The sequence below is a fragment of the Gopherus evgoodei genome, chromosome 4 (assembly GCF_007399415.2).
Source record: "Gopherus evgoodei ecotype Sinaloan lineage chromosome 4, rGopEvg1_v1.p, whole genome shotgun sequence".
NCBI lineage: Eukaryota > Metazoa > Chordata > Testudines > Testudinidae > Gopherus > Gopherus evgoodei.
The window spans coordinates 140,385,521-140,410,265 of NC_044325.1; the positions used below are offsets into that span (position 1 = coordinate 140,385,521).

General features: G+C 39.0%; 1 protein-coding gene across 9 annotated transcripts in view; it reads right to left on the reverse strand.

Annotated features, from left to right (window-relative positions):
• Positions 1 to 24,745, reverse strand: part of USP49 (ubiquitin specific peptidase 49) — a 58,200-nt gene that overhangs the window by 28,642 nt on the left and 4,813 nt on the right. For 3 of the 9 annotated variants that reach the window (XM_030561449.1, XM_030561454.1, XM_030561457.1), the window contains exons 2-4: positions 18,980 to 19,066; positions 4,691 to 4,922; positions 4,441 to 4,568 (exon numbers count right to left, since the gene is read on the reverse strand). The exons of 1 other annotated variant lie outside the window; for it this stretch is intronic. The gene's annotated coding sequence lies outside the window, so the exon portion shown is untranslated. The remainder of the gene's footprint in view (positions 1 to 4,440; positions 4,569 to 4,690; positions 4,923 to 18,979; positions 19,067 to 24,745) is intronic. 5 more of the 9 variants (XM_030561453.1, XM_030561451.1, XM_030561450.1 and 2 more) reach the window with 4 other exon arrangements.

Here is a 24,745-nt window from a genome sequence, read left to right on the forward strand (position 1 = left end):
TCATTTTTTTCTCCTCCAGCCTTAAACTTACTTGCAGTTAAATTACACTTGGACATTAGGGGATGCATGAACGAGAATACACCATGGGATTATTATTAGGTGTGTTCTCATTTCTGCAATCCTTATTACCCTAACATTGGTCTGGCCTATTCTTCTGGACAAGTAGGGATGGACACAGCTTTTTTTTTTTTTTTTTTTTTTTTTAAAAAGCTCATCTACCTGGTTCATAGTCAGTCAGGTACAGGGGACTGGAGACAGAAATGAGATGGATGATTGTCTAAATCAACCAAAGTAAGGAGCAACACACTCCCTTCCTCCGTAACAATCTGTGGCCACATGGATAGAGACAGGTTCATCAGCTAGCTCCATACATGGAAGAAGGGGAAAGAACTCATAACCTTCTGCTCCAAAGAGTCACAAACCTCTAAAGGAAAGTCCCTCACAGCAGTCAACCACAGTAGAATGTATAGCCGCTATTTTGTTCTCAAGCCACTAGAGAGTGAGACTATTACAAACTAATAAACAGTTAAGTAAATCTAATATTCCATTCAGAAGAAGGAAGTGCTATACATATCAACGGACAAACTAGCACTAGCACTACTTTACTTCTCTCTGTTCAGACTCTATGATCCATCTTTCTGAAATTACTGGTGTACTGTCCACCAGGATCATCTGCTGACTCCACACCCATAGTATGTGGCTGCTCAGTTAAAAACCAAGCACTTTTTTCAGCTTTTCTTTCTCCATGGAGTAGTCACTTGGCACAGAAATCCACTCTCCCAGTTAGACTCTCACTTGCTATTCTTAAGCTTTCAAATCCCATCTCTAACAAATAGTAACAGTCCTAGCAATTTTTTAGTTTGTATCTAAAGCATATTTTCTCAAAAGCTGTCTGCTCTATGTTCAAGAATTGCTGGATTATCTCTACTCAAGACGACAAATTATCAAGTAAATGGCCTGGATGCAAATTAATACAACTGCCAAAGAAATAAAAAAGAAAAAGAAAAGAAAGGAAAAAAAAAACACATTAGCAAAAGCATCAGAAGATTGTGAATATAGTGCATCTTTGAAAGGGGAAGGGCAATCAGACCAGAGAATTAAATAGCTGCTGTGACTCAGAGTAGAAAAACATGAAAAAAGACTGGTATATAAAACTCAAACCCCTAGTACTTGCTGAGTTTATGGCATTCTGAAACATACTTTGTTAATAACACACACAAAGAAGCTCTCAAGATGACTAGAGCTCTCTATTTATTCTTTTGGAGTTGCAACAAACTCACGCAAACGTTATCTTACCTCTGTATTTCAATGCACAAAATACATTAGCAAATCTCAGGGCCTAATGTACATCTTTCTGCTTTCAAGAGTCAGCTTAAGTTTGAAACCATAAACACAAGAGTGATGGACTAAAACTCAACCTTAATGCCAATTTCCACAACGAGCTCTGTTTTATAAACTCAAAGGAGTTCACTATAATCATGTTAGTGTTAAACAATTTCCAGGAGTTCATATTGTGCTGTAAAAATTTGCTCTGGGCTGAAAGCTAGTACCTTAGAATTTTCAAATAAAGGTGGCCAATGCAAAATGGAAAAAAAAAAGTGTGGAAGTATTAAAAAAAAATCCTATTTAGTTTGACTTCCACCTGAGAATTTCAGATTAGTAATATGGCCTGTGTAGAATTTAGCCACTCATACAAACCAGGATGAAAGAAGCTAAAAGTGAAGGGGATGTGGGTGGATACTGGAATTCCAGGTGCTTTTCATTCAATTCCAAATCAATATTAAACCGAGTCTAAAAATACCCAAACCCACAGTTATTCCAAACATTCCCTATTCCTTAAAGAAAAGGACACAGTAAGGCTCTAAGGATAGACTCAAATTCTAGCTGGAAAGGCACAGCTGGACACTGGGAACACTGCTCCTTCCCTACAAAGTGCAGATATTTTTGAGAAGGATGGATGGAGATAGAGATAAAACCTGCCTCACAATGACAGAGGTAAATAACTTCCACTGCTGAGCTTGCTGAATAATCATTCTGATTCCATTCTGAAATATGAACAGAGATTCTCAACAGAGATATTGAGACCCTGTGAACCTACAAACCCGGGGGGGGGGAAGTCCACCAGATTTTTGGGGACTAAAAGATAAGTGACAGAACACATTTACCTCTTCTTCCTCACTCTCAACTTCCATTCTTCAGGTATGAACCTAACTGACTGTTAACTGATTTCACGCAGTAGTGTATTTCTATCAGACAAATTAAGTCATAAGATTCTAGGAAATATACAGACTCAAAAAAGGCTGAATTCAGTTAAATACCCCCACAGTCTGATAATTTCCACTTTAGTAAAAATATCACCTGTGTGCCCCTTTAGGCAAACAATAGGCTTATGAGCCATAGAAAGCTTTTAGCAGACTGCGTAGCGTCGGATGAGGGGAAAAAAATGAAAAGCATCTCTCTTTTCCTTAGACTCTGTAAGCTGAGAGTACTTTAACAAAAGGATTGCAGTCTCTGAAATTATTTTATATGGGAGGAAGGCACTAAACAATTCTAACTGTTTTTGTTATGCTAGGATACATTTGGAGCTTTAAAAAAATCCCACTGTCTTCATGGAACAAGAGGTCACACCTCTAAAACACAAGCTCATAAATGCTTACATTAGAAACCTTGTCTTCTAAGTTTACAATATCATAACACATTTTTTCCTGCTGAAACAGCTGCTTTGTTATGGGCCAAAGTTGATATCCACCAGGAACTTAGCTGACAGTTTATGGGTTGAAAATAATCACACAAAGGCAAACAGAAAAGGGCGATTCCTTTAGCTCTCAAATCCATTTCAATATAGCCCTCTTAAAAGCTGAGCACACCAGATTTTGCATGACTGTCCTTCTGCTAACCAACCTCTATTGTTCCAGACACCCTTTTAGAGCTATGTCCATTTTTCAAATAAAGACTGAAATCTTACGATACATGAGAATGGTCTCAACAAAAATTATGTATTTCTCTTATTTCCTTTACAGACAGGAATATTTGCATTAAAACAGGATATTTAAGAATTGATCTGCCCCTGCTATTTATCGCCACATGAAGTTATAAACCTCTGCGCGATCACAGCTGACTTCGTTGTAATTATGTCGTCACAAACAAAGGATTCTGACTTCATGTGGGAAACAGCAGCAGGAGCAGATGAATGCTTAAAACAAAGATCCTGTTTTTTTTGTTTAAGATCCCTACTGAGGGAAGAAAAAAATCCCAGAAGACATGTTACACGAGAAGAACTATTCCGAAGGGTAATTGTTATCAGGGTTTTCCACAAGGCATCTGTTACTCTTTAAGAGATTCCCTGGGTGGCTGAATCCTCTCCATCAGGATTATAGTCCTTTTCCCCATGGCTGTGACACTGCTCTGTTGACCTTATGAGTTTTTGATGCAGAAATTACACAGATTTAAAATATTTGTGGCAATGCAAAGTACCAGCCTGATTTCCCCCGCACTTGTCAGCTAGCTTATCAACAGCCTCCTGAACAAGGAAAAGTATATCATGCCTGCTGTCAGGACCTGAATCCTCATTTAATTTCAAGCTCCTAGATACCATACACAGAGGAGAAGCGTATTTCCCCTCATTTATTTGAGGTGGGCCTTTTCATCCCCTTAGAGTTCCAAAGATTTTCTCCACAACTTCTTTAAGCCCCACTGGAGCCCATTAATGCTGCTCACTTAGCCAGAAGTTGCTGTTAACATAATGAAAATGCACACTCAAGCCTGGTCTACACTTAAAAGTTTTGCCAGCATAACTATAGTGATTAGAGTGTGAACAAAATAACAGACACCCCCAAACTGACAAAGCTGTGATGGAAAAAGCTCCAGTGTAGATGCAGCTATACTGGCAAAAAAAGTCTGTTTTCCAGTAAAGCTTACTTTGTTCCAGGAACTGGCATCAGTTATGCAGGCAAAAAAACAATTTTGCTGGTATAAGATGCGTTTCCACTAGGAGGGCTTGCCAGTATTGCTATATCAACAACCCTTTCTAGTGTGAATGATGCCTCAATGTACTGCACTTGCAGAACACTTCCAAGAGAGAAATTCAGACCTGAAATCAAACTCAGATCTTCTTTAGGGCCATGCAAAATGTTACCACTAGTTTAGGATCAACTTCTGAACTTTTTAATTATGTTCTTTAGGTTAAATAGCCTACTATCTGTACTCTTTCATACACGTCTCTTGGCATATTGCACTCAAAGATGCATCCCATAATGCAAAACCGAGGACTAAAAATGGTTTTGGAAGGTAGAGAAATAAATGTAGGTACCAAAAGGTGGAGGTAGCCCTGGAATTGTCCCTGGAACTAAATATGAACTAGACTGCTCTTCCATTTTACAGTAGAAATTCGTACAAAAAGGAGCCTGTTCTTTTAGCTGATTCAATATCTGATTAACTCACTTTGCCATAGCTGGAGTCTAACTCAACTGTCCATTATGATCTGGAGAATACCAGAGGGACCGAAGAGTTCCAAGTCTGACCAGTCAGAGGATGGGCCAATAAAACCAACAGCAATCCATGCCAACTTCCTGTGGGAAAGAGAAAGAAAGTGATAGAGCTAGGTCACTGAAGACTTTTTTTCATGGTAGAAACGACTCAAGATATTACCTTGTGAGGCTGGAGGCTGTTTAATTATTTTTAGATGACTTACTTCTCCATGCTGCTTCCTGTTGCAGTAGAGACAGAGCCAAATAGATACAGGCACAACTCCCATTTATTGCTTACAACAGAGCTGAATTTGTTCCCAAATCTGAAGACCAAACTGAAGACTTGTCCCTTCTCCTTTCTTTTGCTGGAGAAATCACCACCTTTCAGATCTTCTAGGCCTTTAATTGGCTGGAACCTGGCTATCTCAGGGGATGCCTCTCTCTGTGATTGTGACCCTTCAAGATAAATACATTCATCAGACATGCTGGAGCTTACTTTCTAGCTAAGACTCAAAGATCCATAAAGGCTGGACTCTTAAAGCAAGTGGCTCACTGCTACCAAAAGTCCTCAGACCAGCTATCCGGCTCATCATGCATCTCACCTCCTTCATAATAAAATGCCAGGTTCATATCTCCACTTTAGATCCTCCATTCTACCGCAAGTGCAATAACTACCCTACAAGGGATTTGCGGGAGGAAACAAAACCCACAACACAACATTCTATCAAGCATTCACAACTCTCTTATGAGAGAAAAGGGTCATGGATATAGTCTGATTTTTTGTGCTCAAACTCAATATTACAAGTCTTCTAATTAGTTTTCTATCATTTTGTGAAGGAAAAAAACTAACTATCCTTCTCCATATCACATTACATACAAATATTACTTTTGTAAGAAAAGTGACAGAAAATTCACCCTTACTAATCTGCCTTACTTCTGAATTTCATGCGGGTTTTATTGCGTTCCTATCACAGCCTCCATGTTAACTTTCTGTTTTCCGTTTAACTCAAAGACTGTTGAACTCAGTGAGCCATGAGATAGAACTCTGACAGTCAAGCAAGGTTTTGATGGTTACACCTGTTAAACCTTCGTAATTATTCTGACTTGAACTAATGAGCTAGGTAATTTTTCTCTATATAAGAGTCTCCAATTACAGAGCTTTGGGAAGCAACCTTTCATGCAGTGAAAAGATCACACAAGCCTAGAAGTTTGTTTAGAATGGGACTCCCCTCAAGGTTCACTGGCTCAAAATTTTGACTCACCCTAAAAATAATATTTTCTGTTTCAAATACTTAACACACCGACAGTCAAATTTGGAGGTCCTTATTCAGTCAAGCTCCCATTTCCTTTTACCTGAATAATGGATGAGTAAAAAATGAATAAAGATCTCAGGATTTGCTCACAAAATAGCTAGATTTTAATGGGATGATCAAACTCTGAACTCACCAACTTTGAGAATGGCTGTTGAGAAACTGGGTTTCCCCAATGGTATGCTATATGAGCATGGAGTGAACCAGTAGCTTTGTTTTGTTTTAACAGGATTACCAAGAAAGCATAAAATGTGAAAAAATACCATTACAGGTTCCAAAGGTCCTTGAAAATGCTTAAGTTAACTGTGCATCAACCGTGGATGTTATACTGAGTTATTGGAATGCCGTGTAATTCTCATTTTACGGCAATTCAGAACTTATAACTGTTTTTTACTCGCATAAATAAAATCTTTTCCATTAATTTCAATAGGCTTCTAAGGTGTTTTGTTTTTTTAAAATCAGCATCAAGTTGAGAATCATGTCAGAGTAGTCTGCATGTGTGAGATGTATATACAGATATACTCAGTAAGCATTAAATACAAACATTTCACTTGTTGCCTATAATCTCCATCACTGGGATTAAAGGCAAAAAATCAAGGCACAAAATTCTGCTATTAGTTACCCTATATAAACCTGGAGTGACTTCAAAAGAGATAAATGACCAGAATCTGATACAGAAAAGTGCTTTGAGTTGGAACATTTTTTTGTTTTAAATTTAGCTGTACAATACAAAGAAATAATTGCACCTCTCAAAATAAGACCAACCAGGTTTTAGAATCTATAAAGTCACAGTGTTTTCTACACCTCTACCCCGATATAACATGAATTCAGATATAACGTGGTAAAGCAGTGCTCCGGGGGGAGGGGGGGGGGCGGAAGCTGTGCACTCCAGCGCAAAGCAAGTTCGATATAATGCAGTTTCACCTATAACACGGTAAGATTTTTTGGCTCCTGAGGACAGCGTTTATTGGGGTAGAGGTGCACTTCCATAACCTATGCCAACATCATCACAGATCCTGATTCACAGACAAGGTTCCTCTAGAAATCCCCCAGTGTAAAGACCACATCATTCTGTAATAATTGTTATTTGTATTACTGTAACACCTAAGAGACTCAGTCATGGACCAGAACCCCATTGTAGTAGGTGCTGTCCAAACACAGTCCCTGCTCCTAAGAGCTTTAAGTTTTCTATACATTTTCTTCCCTTAACATCTCCTTCCCTTACACACCAAAATTATAACTACTAAAACAGACAGGGCCAGAACGTCATGTTGTGTAAATTGGAACTATGCCAATTTACATCAGCTAAAGATCTGCCATTCTCCCCCCTCCCATTTTTACTTTCCCAAATTCTCCAAACTTTCGGGGTGCAGACTGAAAGAGATGACTTTCTGCCTCCCTCTGCATTTACTAATGCCCCAATCCTGCAAATACATGAGTTTGATAAAATTAAGAACGTCTCTAAGTGTTTACAAAGTCAGGACCTAAATTCTTGATGGAAACCCTGGTGAACAAAAGGCCTTAAGGCTAGTAAAGTGCTACAGAAATTAAACAAAACGAGCCATGTTGTATTTCTGCAGTGTGCCGTTTTCCTTGATACTCTGCACTTTTTAATCACTGTCTACTATATTTCAACAGAAAATATACAGATGTTTTAAGAATGCAGAAACCAATATCCTAAAGATGGAAGATACATCTATACATATGTAGATATAAATGACTGCATTTCCTATCACGTGCTGTGTAAAGCATACATTCGAAGCTGAAGTTAATTCTCATGGCTCAGGCATTATGTTAAAAATACCTCCAGATTTCACAGGCTCTCTTTCTAAGAATAATTTGAACAGAATCCTTCTGGCTGTTTTATCAATAATATTCATTAACAGGATGATTGAACTATTTTCCAATACTGGAAACACTTTAAAAAAAAACAAAAACCTTGAATGCCACTCATTTTGACCTACTGCAGAAAATGTCTTAACTCATCCCTTAATAACTGTTATAACAAATAATTACTTCCTACTGTAGTATTAAAATATGTATGTGTAAGAGTTATAAGAAACAACCATCTCAGAAGTATGTTTTATAGCTAGATCACAGAGAATTCTCTCAGTTCTGATCACCGATTCAACTGATTGCTGAAGTACAGATCAATTTAACAGCCCTCACACATACAAGCAGGCCAAAATTCTCTTCAAGAATCTCCTCAGGACAGACACAAAAGATGAATTATACTAGACAGTGAGGATTTGGTAAATTATGGCCAGTTTTCTTCTGATTTTCCTCATTTTAATTCTCATTCATCTTGGCAAAATCTTAAAAAGACTATTAACTAATCTCCTAAAATAACATCACAGCTGACACAACATATAAAATAAACAGCCAGTTGATAACCCAAATAAGCATGCCAGGACCAATAACTCATGTTATTTTTAAAATAATAATACATAATATCTCCCTTCACAAACTATTAGATTGTGGTTTCATTATTTTCACAGCCACAATGAATAACTAGCAACCCATATTAGACATAGTCACAGTATTAGACATATGTAAAGTCAAACAGAGTTGGGTTTCAAAGGCTTCTTCAGTACATGTTGTTTGAGACATATTAGAGATTAAAACAAGAGAGTAGAAATCCTCAGTAATCTAAGTCGTTTTTCCATCTTTTTTTGCTTGATTTTCCAATTAATAATGGTATTTCTTTTTAAAACCCTTAAGAGGGGAAAAAAATAAAATCGCACATTGCCTTCTTTCACATCCTTTAAGAGTTTTTAAAAAGAAATACTGTTCTTAACTGGCAAATGAAGGAAAAGAAAATGACAGGAAAATGACTGAGACAACTTGTCCAAGGACAACCTGGATTTCAAAATGTTTTCTCCAACATCATCATCCCCATGTATTATTATTTGTATAAAGCTTGTAAAAAACTATATTATATGGATTTTGTACATCTCCTTGCTCTAGGGGAGGCTTCTGATCTGATCTGACCCGCATTTAAAAATCCTGTGTGAACCTACTGCTATGCCTGATCCAAGGCCCCCCCATAGTTTTCTAATTAACATCAAAAAGTAGAAACACAGAGATTTGCCTGGCACTTCGCTAAATTCCTCCTTTTGCTCTGTTCAGCCATTGTGCCCCACTTAAGCAAGAATGTATATGGCTTACTCGCACTGTCCCGCAGTATAAAATGAAATGCAACTACTGCTCAGTGGCATTTACAAGGAAACTGAGGCAGCAGCCCAGTTTTCATTCTCACCTCAGGTCTGGCAGGTTGGACAGTCAATGCACACAGAATTTTTGCGTCTATATCAGCAGATTGTCTGGTAGGCAGAAAGTAATACAATTTCACTTGTTCAGACCTGTTTTTGTTGTTGTTACAGACTGCCTGACAATAGGGTTTTCCTAGCTTGCATACTATGGGTCTGTCTTAGCCTGGCTAGAATCCCTTCTGAATGCTTATACCAGATGTCTCTGAGAAAGACAATCCCCCTCAATAATACACCTAGATATTTGTGATTATATACGCAGAAGGCGGGGATTGAGAGCTTTGTCTCGGATATGACACCACAGGCAATTGGTCTCCCTGAATAATTTAAAATCAGTTGAGATCTGATTCTGTAGTGTCTGTCATTTTAACAGATGATCCCAGTCAGAGTTTCAGAGCTCACTCACTCAGTTAACTTGTCATCAGGTGGCTGGTAAACTAGAGAAGAAATAAGAGGGGGAAAGGCAAAGAGGTGATTTGATTGTGACGTGTCAGTCCCACCATCAACAAGCAGCAGTTCATAAGGCGGCAGCACCACGGGGAGAGGGTTTCACTAAACACATTTTCAAGTGTATACCGTACTCAAAGGAAAATTTTCTCACTCACTAAGTGTGCTCTTTCTTCCCTATTACTCCAGACTCATGTATTAGGTTTCCCTTCAACCCACTGCCCAGGGAGAAAAACGAAATATATGAGCAAATCTTGGCATATACAAAAGCAAGGTGAAAAGCAGAGTTTTATAGTGTCATATTTTCAGCCTGCCCTTTTAAAAAAATAGTTGCCAGTTATTTTCATTCTTTATTTCATCATGAATATAATTTTCTCAAAAGAAAAGACAGTTGTGAGACAGATATTCAGTTCATAGTGTACTCATTATTCTTAGCTAATTAAAATAAACAGACCTCCTTACAATCTTGGCCTGATTACAGATTAACCCATAACTGGCAGGATTACATAGATTTATCTCCTAGGCTAAATCACTTCTGTATCTGCATTACAACTTATAGTTCTTTAAAAGCTTAGCTGAACAATTTTTAGTATTTCCTGTTCATTGTATTTTCACAAAATAAATGATTAAATTAAATGATTAGTGACTTTAAATCTCAACCTCTCCAAAGCTCAAATAAATGACATGTTCAAAAAGATTTAAAAAAAAGAAAAGAAAAAGAAAAAGGCCTTCCACAATTTTACCCAAGCGCCTCCCTCTCGAAACACTTAATACCATTTTCAAGCTTAGAACTCCTCCCCCCCCAAAATGAAACCATATTCCTCAAATCCTGAACAATATTAGGAAAGCAAGAACACATTTTTCTACACATAAACAACCTTCACTATTCTCCCCAGAGTTAAAAGGCTTGCCAGCACAACCTGCTACTTTTCACTCAGCAGTCTGTTTTTATTATCCCTCACAATCTGCCTAAAAACATAATGACCATCTAATTCCATGAAGCCTGAAGACCTGGCAGTCACATTTAATAATAAGTTAATGGTTTCTTTCTACTGAGAAAACCCATCAGCTGCCAACTTGAAATAGATTTTTAAAGATTTTTATTTTATATTAATAGAAATACTGTTTATATTAAATAGTAAACGTATAAAATTAAATAATTCTCAGCGTGCTTCCTAGAGGACAAATTTCCACTTCACAAAACCACAACTGCCAACAGGGGAGTCAGAAAAGGCGACAAGGATTAAGCAGATATCAAAACAGAATTACCCTTTCACCCACAGAGGTGTTCTCTCCAGATGCATTAGTGGGGGAAGTTTGCAATGCTGTTTCCCACGCTATGCCAGTGTTGGGAATTTGAGATCCTATATGATCAGGTACTGAGCAACTATTCAAAAGTGCTAAGTGTCCTCAGCTTCTTCTGATTTCAACAGGAGTTGAGAGTGCTCAACACATGACAGGATCAGTTCCAAAAGGGGGATAAAAGACTTCAGAACTATTGGTCACATTGACACTTTTCACTAGCACTAAGTTTCCTAATAACAGTACAATAAATTTTAAGTTTATATATTTCTAGGACAACTGTGAATAAGAAACATTCACAAAAGGTTGAAGGCTTGTCAACTGTTAGATGAAGTGCCAAAGTTGCTACTTTCCAAGGCCATCCTTCCCCTCTAATTAGCCATGTCCAAAGTTTGTACACATTGCAAACAATTCCTGAAGCATTTACATTATTTACACTCATTAAAACAAAATAAACAGTTTTCGCAACTCAGAATTAAGGTCAATGGAAAAATGAGACTGCAGGTCACAAAGAATGTTTAGGTGGAAAAATTCTGTCTAATTCAGTTTAATGGAAAGGGATCATGCTTTGTACATCACAAGCCAAACCAACATTCTCAGAGATCAGATATTTCATAAGATTTGAGTACCACTGACAGTATAAGTTTGGCATTAAGAGGGTTCTCATAGTCTGATGGAGTTATATTGAGAAAAGTATGTTTACAGTTTGTCAACTAATAGTTTGATTTCATGGGCTTCAGCTAAGCAGAAACAGAAATTGTGCTTATACAGCACCTTTCACAAGGGCAGACCAAGGTCTAACAAGCAAAGCTCAGTCAATCAGAGCACACAAAAGAAACCAGTGAAATTTGAGTTTGGATTGAAAAACAGAGTTAAACAGACCATGTCAAACTTCCACAGGCAATGAATTCCAAATTCAAGAGGTGCAGTAGCAGCTGGGAAGCATGACATCTCAAATACTTGGATAAAAAGCTGGGAGCTGTCAGGAAGCCAGTAGTGCAAGTGATCTCACAGGGCAACCATGCATATAGGAAGGCAGCAGGTCAGTCAGGTAGCATAAAGAGAGCTACACTGTTGCATCATCTTTAAAGTTAATGTTGTGATGATCAATTTAATGGGCAACCAATGCAGTGACCAAGTAGAAGAGTAATGTTCCGTCAAGTCAGAATGTGTGTGTGAAAAACAGACAGGCCCTTCCGCTACCACATTAACTCAGGATTTAAATGTGCTGGGTAATCAGAGGGATCACAGTTTTGTTAAAATGCCTTTACAATTTCACTTCCCCCACAACAGGAGAGTCCCAGCCTCACTAGAACCTCTCTTCCCCAATGAGCCTGCAGCAACGGGAGGGGAAGGAAACTCTGTCTTCTGAGCAGGTACCTCAACTCTTGAGCCAAGGAGGCCAGCTACTGGGAGTTAAAGCAAGAGGTTTGAGGGAACCTTCAGAACTGCTAGAATGGCTCAAGGGGAAGGGATCACAGACATCTCCAGGGAACAATGTGGCAAACAAGGGTGACAGAAGAGACACTTCTTCTGGGGAAGAGGAAGGGGGCAAAGAAAACTCACCAGGGAAGGAAAGCAGCCAGGCACCTTGCCTCAAGTCAAAGTCCCAAAGGGGAGGGAGCAACAGACTACCATAAGCTGGAGTGGGCAAAATGAGGTTGAAAAGGGAAAGAGACTATATAAGGAATCAGAGAGCAAAGACAGACAAGAGGTGATGAAAGCAGCAAAGAGTCCTGTGGCACCTTATAGACTAACAGACATTTTGGAGCATGAGCTTTCGTGGATGAATACCCACTTCGTCGGATGCATGTAGTGGAGGTGATGAGTTCCCCATAAAATCCAGAGGACTAGGGGGACAGAGAATATCTGAGCAACAGTGAATTGCTTATGTTTGTGTTGAGTCTTGTAGATGGATTTTTTAGCTACCAATCTAATTATCTCAGTCCAACAGAATGACAGTCAAAATCATTCAAATAATGCTTCTCTCTAAATTCTTTTCTTATTCCTTCTCTACCCCCGCATTAGGAAAAGTGGGGGGTTCAGAAAGAAGAGTGCCCCTCAAAGAGAAAAATAAATCAGAGTCCAATATCTGCTAATCAAGAGCCATAAAGGGGAAAGCTGGAGACCAGGTGAAGGAGAGAGAGGCTAAGTAAGCCCGCTGCCATCCATATTCCAGGTTGCACTGAACTCAGCCAGGGACCAGAGGAAGCTGGGCCACCTGGAAACACTATCCCACATTCTGCAACCCCCTGATTTACACAACAGTGAAGAGTGTGTTTTGAAGCAGACGACCAATCAAAATTCAGTTAATCTATCATTAAATACTTCTCTGGCTCATATTAAGTTAACCAGAGTTTCCAAAATAGAACATCTCATTTTTCACTGTTCATGAATCAGTAAAAAACCCCTAAATATCCCACAAAAACAACAAGGAGTCCGCTGGCACCTTAAACACTAACAGATTTATTTGGGCATAAGCTTTCGTGCCACTGGACTCCTTGTTGTTTTTGTGGATACAGACTAACATGGCTACCCCCTGATAAATAACCCACAGCAGCTAGTGTTGCCCAGTCATGGAGATATTTTTGGTGTTGACACATTTCCAAGAGGACTGAATGGATTCCACCTGTTCTATCTAATGTATAACTAAATCTCTAAGTGCTATTATATATCTGCCATCTTCAGGAAGAGATGGTTGCTATTCTGGGGAGAAAAAAAATTTTTTTTACAGGCCTAGTCCTATAAAGTGCTCAGCCTCCTTTGATGTCTATGGATGTTGAAGGGCCTCGGTTTCAAGAGCCTGGCAACATACACTATTCTATACTGACAGCTCGTTAGCATTTCCATTGTGAACTCTTATTTTCCAATTCCTATTTTGTCTGAAACTTATCAAACATCCCCCAGAATGGTTTGGTTTAAAATTAATTTCTAAACATTATTGGAATGTAGGATATCACAACCACAGTAAATAAAAACACCAAAAATGTCATGGGCATTAAGAAGCAGACCACTAGCCTCTCTGCTAAATTTGTGGCCTAGAAAGGAAAATATATAAAAATCAAATAGGCATTGGATTCAACTCCTTATTCATCAGCTTTCAATTGCCTGGCATTTTTAACCAAAATTAAATTAAGAGTTAGAGAAGATTTAAAAAAATGAAAGCCATCAATTTATATAGACAGCACTCAGTAATACTTAAACTAAGAAACAAAGTATGTGCCTCATACAAGAAAAGGTTTTCAGACTCAGGAGTCAGGACCATACTTGGTCCTAGTAACAAAAAACACCAAATAAAATTAACACTTTCATTCAAGACATCTTTATCGCCAAAATGGCTATATTATTATTTAAAACATTCATTCTGAGCCTATTAGGGTAAATAGGATTATCTGAATCAGTAGATATTACTCAAGTGAATAATGGTTGTGGGATCTATCCTTTTTACTTTCTAGACTATCAAGTAAGGAGAACAAAGCTTAACAGCCACATCAATATTTGGGGAGGGGGAGGCAGCTTTGAACCAATATAGTTTAGTTGAGTGGGAACCGACTGAAAAATCACAATCAAATACTACTGAACGTGTTTCAGTTGTAAGCAGCTTCATGTAATAGAACTTTGAAACCTTCCAATAAAGTAAAAGGTCAAAACTACAACTGTCTCTTTAGATTGAAAAGTAGTGTATCAAACAAGCCAAAAAATATTAACAAGCAAAAGGATACTCCACACGAGTTTGATCTCCCCATGTTTGGAGGCAAAGACAAATTTGAGAGATTCATGACCTGATACACAAACTGAGGGTACAATAATCGAGGGAAGTAGCATTTCAAAGACCTTTGTAAGAACTGAAAAAAAGAAACTATGTTTTTCTTATGTGCAGCACCAAATCAATTCCTCTTAAAGCAGCAAATCATATATTGATGAAGAAAAAAAACAACTGTAATTTAGTCCAGCTGCCAACCACCAGAAACATGTTAAAGGACAAACTACAACACAGGTTACATTTGAAACTCTGACACTGAAACAACAAATTTAAGTGCCATGCAAAGAAGAGCTAGATTTATATTAAAAAAAATACACCAACAAATGAAGCCAAAAATCTTATCTACCAAGACAGATTTATATTAAAGGAAAAAGGTGAAGCAAAGGAAATACACATTAGAGAAAGTGTGAATTATTTTGTTCTTAAGCCCACCCAGGCTAGCATATAATAACATGAAAGGTTTATTTACCCAAGAGCTGTGTATGAAAAATGATTTGTTCTTATAGACCACAGTTCAACATTCAGTAAGACAGATATTGCTCTAAATTAGAAGTCAACTACAAATATCACATAATTTCCTTAAAACTCACTGCCCTTGTTATAATTCAGTTGGACTATGTTAAGTGTGCAATAGTATAATGTGAAATTCTAACCAAGTTATTTTAAAATTCTATTCTTATTAAGTTAACTTGGTTGCAGAACCAGTGTCAAGGAGCCAGACAGTTCGTATCACATTTATGGCAATAATGAAAGCATCAGTATAAAATACACTTTTTAAAAAGGGGGGAGGGGGAAAGAACACTTCTATTATGCGTCTATTGGAACAGAGAGAGGAGAATATGGGATCAGAGCCACTGATCCTTCTTAGGAGTCTGGGGAACAAAGCAGTTAGTGGGACAGAAACACAAACCAGCACTGCCTGCTCTTCCTTTCTCAAGACATTCATTTAATATTTCTGACCAAATGGCACTTCTCTGTCAGGTCATCTGCATACCCACTTACAAACGCTGCAAGAATGCTTCCCCCTCCCCCTTTTTTTAATTTAAATAAAAGCCTTGAATATGTCTTCTGAGGCTTTCCCTTTCATAGTATGCACAAGAGAGGAAAGAGAATGCAACTGTTGGACAGTATTTCTTAATCAGATCTAAAGCCACCCACTGAAACTGAATGGGAGAATATGATTGCAAGGCAGCACTTCTTGATCAAGTGTACGGATCTGCCTTTCAAAGTGAATAAGGCTCTGGTCACCATTTTTTAATTGGCTCAGCTGATACCCTATACAAGTTCTAAATGGAAGAACACAGCTGTGGCCTATAATTCTTGACTTGATCTTCCACAGAAAAGACTGAAAGAACACAAATGCACTAAAGCATTTACCCTATTAAATCAGTTCTTCTTTCAAAATATTCACTGGATTCACCATGAGAATGCTTTATTTCTTATTCACATGATGAAGTGTTCAGTGTAAAAGCTTTCACTACGCTCACACCATAAAGAGGCAAGACGGCTGCTTTTGCTCAGGTGTTCTCGGTTTCCGAACATCACAATCTTAATTTCAATTTACCATAATATCTTAAACTGTACTATTTACATTTTTTTTTAATTTTCACCAACATCTCATTGGAGGAAGTTAAGGTTAAGGCATTGATTTTAAAAAGAAACTTCCTCCCTTAATTCCTACAATATATAATTGTCTAGATATCTTACATGATTTTTAAAAATTCCACCTGAAGAAACACTTTTTTGTGGTGCTGACAGTGGTTTTTCTCTCTGAAATTAAAAAAGGGTGCTTCACCAGAAAAAAAAGTGTTTGTTATGGTTTGTATGTTATACAAGAAAAATTTCAAGTGAAAAAATTCATACTATTCCTGAGATAACAGCATCTAATATATCAATTTTCTTTCTCTGTATATGGAAACACTGTTGAATTATACAAGCAGGGTAGTGTGGGACACAGGAGCTTCTGCAGAGAAATAAAAGATATTGGAAAAGGCTTCTGCCATTTCAGGGCTAAAAATGACAGACTTCTCCCTGAATCGCATAATAATTACCTAATTAATAAAACCCATCTAGTGGGTTTTCTTAAAAATGTCTTGACTGCTGGAGAGGTGCCCCTAACAAGTATTCCATTTTCTCAAAGATTTCACACTCTGATCTTTGGCTGCCAATATACTGTAGGTGTTACAGTTAATGTATACTCATTACCATGCTGCAAACAAAAACTGATGAACACAAAGCAGTGAGTTTTCTCCACACAGAGAAGGAAAAACAAAAAGGATACTAATCACGTTCACATTTTGCCAAAAAATTATGATTTTCTCAAAAGAAACAGTAACTGAGTGCAATGCAGTAAAATATATTTGATTTTGCATTTTGATATATACTGCATGGTGATGTTAAAAATCATGACTGCACAAAGAGCTCACCATAGGCAATCTGAAAATTATCACAGGGTGACTGTGTCAAAAGTAGGGAGCTTGACATTAAACCTACCCACTTTTGTTTCAGTTTCTATAGCACACAGTAGTTGCCTTATCTTTGTCTAAGGTTTTCCGTATCTTGCCAGATCTCCATTTTTCTATATTTCAATACTGCCAACTCACATGAATGAAGCAAGCAAACACAACTGCATTTTGTAGATCGTCTTTCTTACATATCATACACAACACAGTACATGACATATGCATATCCATGCATGGGGGCACACCAGTAACTGAAAGCCCCATATTTGCTCAGAGCAGTTACCCAGCTGAATTTGAAAAGTGCAGATTTTATCTACACTGCAGCTCTAATTTTGGGACTACCAACAGATTTTTCTGGATAAGTATGAGGTCAGTTTAAAAACAAAAAACTGCACTTTTGTTCTTATCAATCTTGACATCCTCTCTTTATCTTCAAACCTAAGACCTTTCAAATCTTTCTCTCCTCTCCCTCTGATATCACACATCCTTTACACCTGGACCACAGAACATCCAGATGATCCACTACCCAGGACCTGGGAACTTTCTACATACCACTGTGGTAAGTTAGATAATTCTTGGATGTGCTAACTCCCACAAGAATAACATGACCCAAAGGACATCAGAAAGTCCTGGATCTCCCTACATAAACAATAAAACCCTCTCCTGCCCTTCTCCTCCTCTTTCTCTCACCTCTACTTCCCCATGCCCACTCTCTTTGTTCCAATCTCCATGCACCAAATAATTTCAAAACAAATTTAAAATTTTGCATTTGGCAAAATGTTTCCATGCCTCCTCCTAATCCCCTCTATGGCACTGACTACACTGGCAATACTTCTATGACACCACTTGTGTCCCATTATGCCAACACACTGGATGTGCACTGTAGTTCAGATTGCAACGTGCCTTGTGTTTGGCACAAGGCACTTTCCAAAATGAGTTTTCAAATACAAAAAAAATAATAATTTCATCACAGGGAGCCCAGAGCTCTCCACTGTACAAGCCATGGAACCTATTGGCAGAGCCTGAAAATTCTACTTCCTTATGGCAAGTGAGTCACAATGTTGACAACTGTAATGATATTTGGTGGTGTTTTTTTTTAAAGTCTTAGCTCCTGGAAGCATGTGATTAGATGAGAACTCTCAACTTCCATTTTTTAAAAAGTTTCTAGCCCTCGCGACTGGAGAGAAGAGCTTGAAAATGTTATCCAAATTCACCTAAAGGCACAAAAAACAGAACATGTTGAGGGTTTCTGTCTCTTTCTTTCTTTTTTTCTTTTCTTAAATCATGATTATTAAGCCAATCTCATTTTTGAAGGGCTAACAATACTGATTTTACCAAGCTGCAGCAGACTTTTGTCTGGTATTTTGAACCCTGACAGCAACAATGGAACTGACAAGAATCAGGTCTATTTCACTCTGTGCTGCTAGTGAAAGCTATGAACCACAGCAGAGGCAGGTCAATGACAGAAGTAGTGAGAGGTCTGTCTCCTCAACAGCCAGGAAGTTCCACAGGGAAGCAGATTAAAGACTTGTCTACATGGAGAGTTTTTTTACATGGGGTTTGTTTTTTCTAATCAAAATGATGTGCATCAACACAATGCAATCCCTTCCTGCAAATTAACTTGCCAATTATTATGAAGGAGATAATCCACTTTGAAAGCGGAGTAAATTCATTGCAGAATGAGTAAGGTTTGTATGGACACATTTGTATTTTGCAGTTACTTGGCAGTCCTCCAACTACTATCCTATGCTGCATCCTTTCACCCTAAGACTGACCAGCAAGGAGAGGGGTGTGGGAGGTCTTTCAAATTTTATCAGACATCTAGTAGACCAAGAGAGAGCATTTCTGAGCAGAGTTCAGAGACAGCAACCTAACAGAAAACCCCGCACCCTCCCCTTTCCTTCCATTTGGCAAGTGAGAGTTATTTTCTGACTTGGGCATAAAGAGCAGGGCCACTCACCTTTCATCTTAAATCTTAGACTGGCATTGTTTAGTCCTCTCTGACTAGGAGACATCTGGTAATATTTCCAAGCACTAGTGTGGGTGGCTGGGTGGGAAAAAAATGATGGGAAAAGTTACAAAAAAGAAATGAGGAACTGAGAAATTTCTGTGGTTGGGAAAAAGGAAGAAAAGAGAAAATGTAAGGCCACGTCCAGACTAGATATTAAAATCGATTTTAGATACGCAACTTCAGCTACGGGAATAACGTAGCTGAAGTCGAATTTCTAAAATCGAGGTACTCACCCGTCTGGACGGCGCTGCATCGATGTCCGCGGGTCTCCGTGTCGATTCCAGAACTCCGTTCGGGTTGATGGAGTTCCGGAAACGATGTAAGCGCGCTCGGGGATCGATACATCGCGTCCAGACTAGACACGATATATCGATCCCCGAGCAATCGATTTTAACCCGCCGATGCCGCGGGTTAGTCTGGACGAGGGCTAAGTGAGAAGAGAGTGAATGGAATGTGAGGACAGTGACAAAGAATGGGGTGTGATTAGAGAGGAGGAAAAGGAGTGACAGATTTGTGAAAAAAGAGAAGATACACAATAATCTGTTACAGAAAAGAAAATGGAGAAAAGCAAAGAAGGGTAAAGAGATGTAACAAAGATAAGGGATGTTGTAAGTTACGTTTTAAAATTTATTAAATAGAAAGATGATTATTGACATTGTTAGAATTAAATACAATACACAACTGTTTTATTTCTTTAAATTGCCCAGAGGCATGGCTTCAAAGTCATGGCACTGTGTGTGGAAGAAACATAGCAACATGGCACTTTTCATCCTAGCTGACTCCTGAATTAGTAAAACAACACTGGTTAAACTTTTCAAGCTCCTGAGTACATGTGCCTGCCCTCCCCGCTCAGCAGCTTTTCCTGCAACCATACCTGGAGTACCAGATGTTTCCACACAAGGAAAACACTCCTATGTTGATGGGAGAGCTTCTCCCATTGGCATAGTTAATCCACCACCGCAAGAAGCTCTCCCGCTGACTTAGCACTCTGCACTGGTGGCTAGGTCGGTATGCCTCTGTCGCTCAGGGGTGTGGACTTTTCACACCTCTGAGTGACACAATTATACCAATGTAAGTCTGTAGTGCAGACCTGGCCACAGACAAATTAGAAGAACTATTAAAAAGCGTAAATTGCTAGTTAGCCAAATGGATGCCAAAAAGATACAGTCACTGTCACAGAGTAGGGTTGCAAACAGATCCGTATTCTACCCTTCATAATATAACTGGCCTCAATTTTCAGATTTGGGATATATATTATGATGTTCTGCAGTTGGAATGCAAAGAAACAGAAATTTCTCTTCTATCACTTCTCCTCTCCAAGTCATCCAACTTGCTGCCAACATCCTTTCTCTTTTCTGCTGCTCCAAATATGACTATTACCCTTCAAATCCCTTTGCTTGCTTCCCAACATCTATTTCAAAGTTCTTCTCTTCCACATAAAATGCAAGATTCTTCTCTCTAAGGCATGCCACTGCTCAAATCTCTACCCTCATCTCTCCCTATGCCCCCTCCATCCAAGTGTTACTCCCATTTGGTCTTTTTTCTCCACTCACTCCCAACAATAAGGTGCTTTCTATACCACCCCTTATGCCTAGAACAGTCGGGTTATAAAAATGTGAGGTTCCCTTACTCTCCTACTTCAAAACACTCCTAACAGCCAATGTTTTAAATGCAGTTCAATTACAATAAACCATTCTTCTCTTGGGAATCAGCTCCACGTTCAAACTGGGGAGGATTGAGTACACCTCTCTGATATAGGTACCAATTTGTTCCTGGATGATCTTGGTATTAGGTTTGCCAAACTTCCAGGTAGCCTGTGAGGGGTGGGGTGGGGTGGAGGCAGCCAAGGTGACGCTGACACTGGCTTCTGGCAGGTGCCCAGGGTAATAACTCACTGATTTAGGCTCTGGATCCAAAATGGTAACATAGGAGGCATCCCGAAGGGATCTCTTAAGGGATAGGGGCAACACGTTTAACCCCCTGGGGCCAAATGCAAACCAGGGGCTGGGACACTAGCCCACCAATGTGCTTTATGGCACTGCTGACTGGGGTCAAGGCCCCCTCTCACCTCAACCCTCAAAAAGGGGAAGAATGGGTTTTTTTGTCCCATCCCCCCACCCTGAGGAGAGTTTTATGTCTTTTTTATTAAAAAAAAAATAATGGAGTGCAAGGGGTTTGGAGTTTGGCTCATGCAGTAACTGGGGTCAATACCTCCAACATGTGAAGAGAGTCTCTTTCCTTGTTCGCCCCCCAACAAAAGCTAGGAGCCAAGCAGCTGTGACATAAGCTCCCACCACCTGGCCTCTCCTTGCCACCTCCAAACATGACAGCTACAGAACAGAGGATACATGAGGTTCCCAGGGTTTGAAGGCCCGGGTTAGGAAGTTTTGGATGCAGCCACTCCAGGGTGGGAAGGAACATATGATGCTTGATGGGGGCACACCAGGCTCCTTGTGATTTATACAAGTTTTGTGTGACCCAATACGTTTTTCTAAGTGAAAGTTGGAACATACAGGACCAGCCCCAACACCCAAAGACCAGTCCCCAGAACAGCTGTCTTTGCCACAGAGTCTCTTTCACTTAGAGTCCTCTCCTCTAGCCCAGAGTATTCAAAGTGTTAAGCTTTTGGAGACTGTACTGGAGGCTGGTGGGGAGGGGGGGAGAATGCCAGTCGTGCCAGGCATGTGATCAGAGCTCCGGGGAGGACAGCTCATTCTGCCCCTGTGGGCTAGGCACCTTGAGCTCTGTGTTGTTCCAGACCAAAGTGAAGAGGCTAAGGATAGCCAGCAACGCCACCATCATTATCACGGAGCATATGGTGAACATGTGCCTGGTACCAATCTTGTAGTTGCTGTCATGGAGGAGGAGCATGCCAAGGCAAGCCAGCAGGTTCAGGGGTATGCGGAATTAGGGTGACCAGACAGCAAGTGTGAAAAATCAGGACAGCGGGTGGGGGGTAATAGGAGCCTGTATAAGAAAAAGACCCAAAAATCAGGATTGTCCCTATAAAATCGGGACATCTGGTCACGCTATGTGGAATATTAGTGGGCAGGTAGAGGCGTCCAGAGAACTTCCTATTGCAATGATTGGCTCCCCCTGTGGTGGGAGCACTCCAAGAATTGGCAAAGGATCAGTGGGATGCAAGCGACTGTACTGTGCTGTCCTCAACAGGAACCTTGGCTGTAATTTGACTAATAAAGTTGCAGTCTGGCTAAAACCCATGCCACATATTCTTGCCTTCTTCTACATAGGAAGCACACCAATAAACCACTCTATTCTAATCCAGTTCAGTGTTGTATCTCTAGTTTAGCACTGAACCAGTTTGTGCCTTTAGGATGTAAGCAAGTCACTGTCCTATGTGTCAATTTCCATCTGTATAATTACGATGATAGTATTTCCCGGATCAAGGGATGTAAAGTGCTACATAAGACCTAAGGATTTTTAATGCATACACTATGTGCACATTTACACAACACAATCAGAACATTTAAGTCTTTAAATATACTAGAATTTGTTTTTTTTAAGTATTAATTTGTGTTTAATCAGTTGAAATTTTACATCACTGCCCATCCCTTTCCAAAACAATAAATCTTTTACGTTTTCATACTAATGAGGGAGATCTTCCATCCACTGAAATAAGGGGGAGTGGGGGTTGGGAGAGCATACCACAATCAAATTAACAGGCTGTTCACAGTGGCTAAGTGTTTAGGAAGCTGAACTGTTTATTACCTTGTGTGTCAACAATAGGGCAGTTGAGTTGAAAATCTCCAAGAGGGTTTGTAAGTCTGGGCTTGTTTTTCTCCCAAAGAAAAACTTGATATTCAGCCTGATAGCCAAAGAGTGTGCTACATCAAGTTAAAAAGAGAGCAATAGTTCCATACAGGTGCACATCTTCCAGCCCTGAAACTGCACCCTAAATCTTCCTTTCTGCTGTGAAGCATAAGGAGCTATACTCTTCAGCTTGCATGGCATGAATCCTCTGCCAGGCTCCCACAATCCTACCTTTCCCTCCTCAAGCAGCAGCACTGTATTGACTGATTCTGCTGCATTAAGGGTTTTCCATACCTGGAAGAACAGGAGGCCATAATTTGGTCCCGTAATAGGATCTTTTATTATACGATCCACAAAATATATATGCAATACTAACTGCTATACATGCAATTGATGGTTATATAGAAAAGTGCATTCAGATGCAAGAAAAATTTTAATTTTCATGAATTCTTGAAAGGTGCACTGGATAAATTTACCACCTAAGAAAGATTGGCAACTAGGCTAAAATAGTATCAGATAGGATGGTTTATTATATTTATAAATAATGTAAGGCACCAAAATCCTACAGTAATTGACAATGTAGGTAAATAAATTTCAACATAGTTACCGAGTTTTACTGGAGCAACAGTAGTTCCTTTTCATTATATTGCACTTGCTGAATATTCACATTGATCATTGTTGCATGTATGCCTTACAATAAGGTCCTTCACGGCAAGATGAAAAAAATGGTCAGAGCTAAGGTTGCTGTGGAAACTTGATCTCTGAATTCCCTGATTTTTGTGCAATTAAAGCCTCATCCTTACTGTTACTTTAACATACTTTGCAGCTTTCAAAAAATCTGTATAAATGTCCTTTTTATAATGCATTTCAATAAATATTTTGTCAGAAGATACATTTGCATTTATTTTAATGACTGGTCCTCAAAAAGAGCATTTCTCCAAACTTTCTAAAACACTATTTGACTTAGGGGCCCCAAGAATAATCATGAGGAATTTCAACTCAAAAGGCAGTAATTCAGGAAAGTCATAAGCCACTAAGAATGACATACATTAGAAATGGGAGATCCATCCTTTATATCATCTTATGCCAACGCAGATTTATTTCGCACAGCATATTCTTAAATGTTTTGCTTCAACCATGACTAATAAAAACAGCTAATGATTAAGTGAATTCTGGCAAGGGAAAAAAAAAAAGTGTTGCAAAGCCTGATGTGGACAGGACAGAACACTGAAAGGATTCCAAGTGGGCAAATATCAAATCAAGGATTATCCTTATTTGTGAGGAATCCATTGCAGTAAGAAATTGAACCAGAGACCTTCACATCTAGAAGCAGAAGGGCTACATATTGAACTAAATGAGAATCTTCTTTTTCTGTCACAGTAGTCCTATGGCTGTGAATAATAATATGGTGCACAAAAGATACACATTTCAAAGACTTCTCTTTGAGGGCCCCAGCCCAAGTATTAACCAGGCCAAGCCTTGCTTAGCTTTGCAGGCCAGATCAGATGAGGCCTATTCAAACCTTATCGGGTCTTAAAAACAGCCAGCAAATGTCTTGTCAACCACAACATCCTGTAGCACTTATAATTTGAGTCATCCCAGAAATCACAGTGAAAGATAGCTTAATTATTTCAAAATTTAATCCTCAAATGCACACCTGCTAAATAAATTAGTTTGTTAAATTATCAGTTTTAACATTTTATAAATTATTATTTGAAAATTTGAAAGAGCTATTGTCAAGCAGAATTCATTCTGAGTCAAAGGGGAAAACTCTTTATAAATGAATGAATGAAGCTTGTATGAGGCCAAGAAATATCCACAGATCTGAAAAACTGTCAGTTCCAAACTACCCCTTTGACTCTTGTGAAATCAGCTAGAATTGTTAGGAGAATAATTGCAAAAACAAGCATCTGCCTTAGGAATATTTGGAATGTCATACTTTGG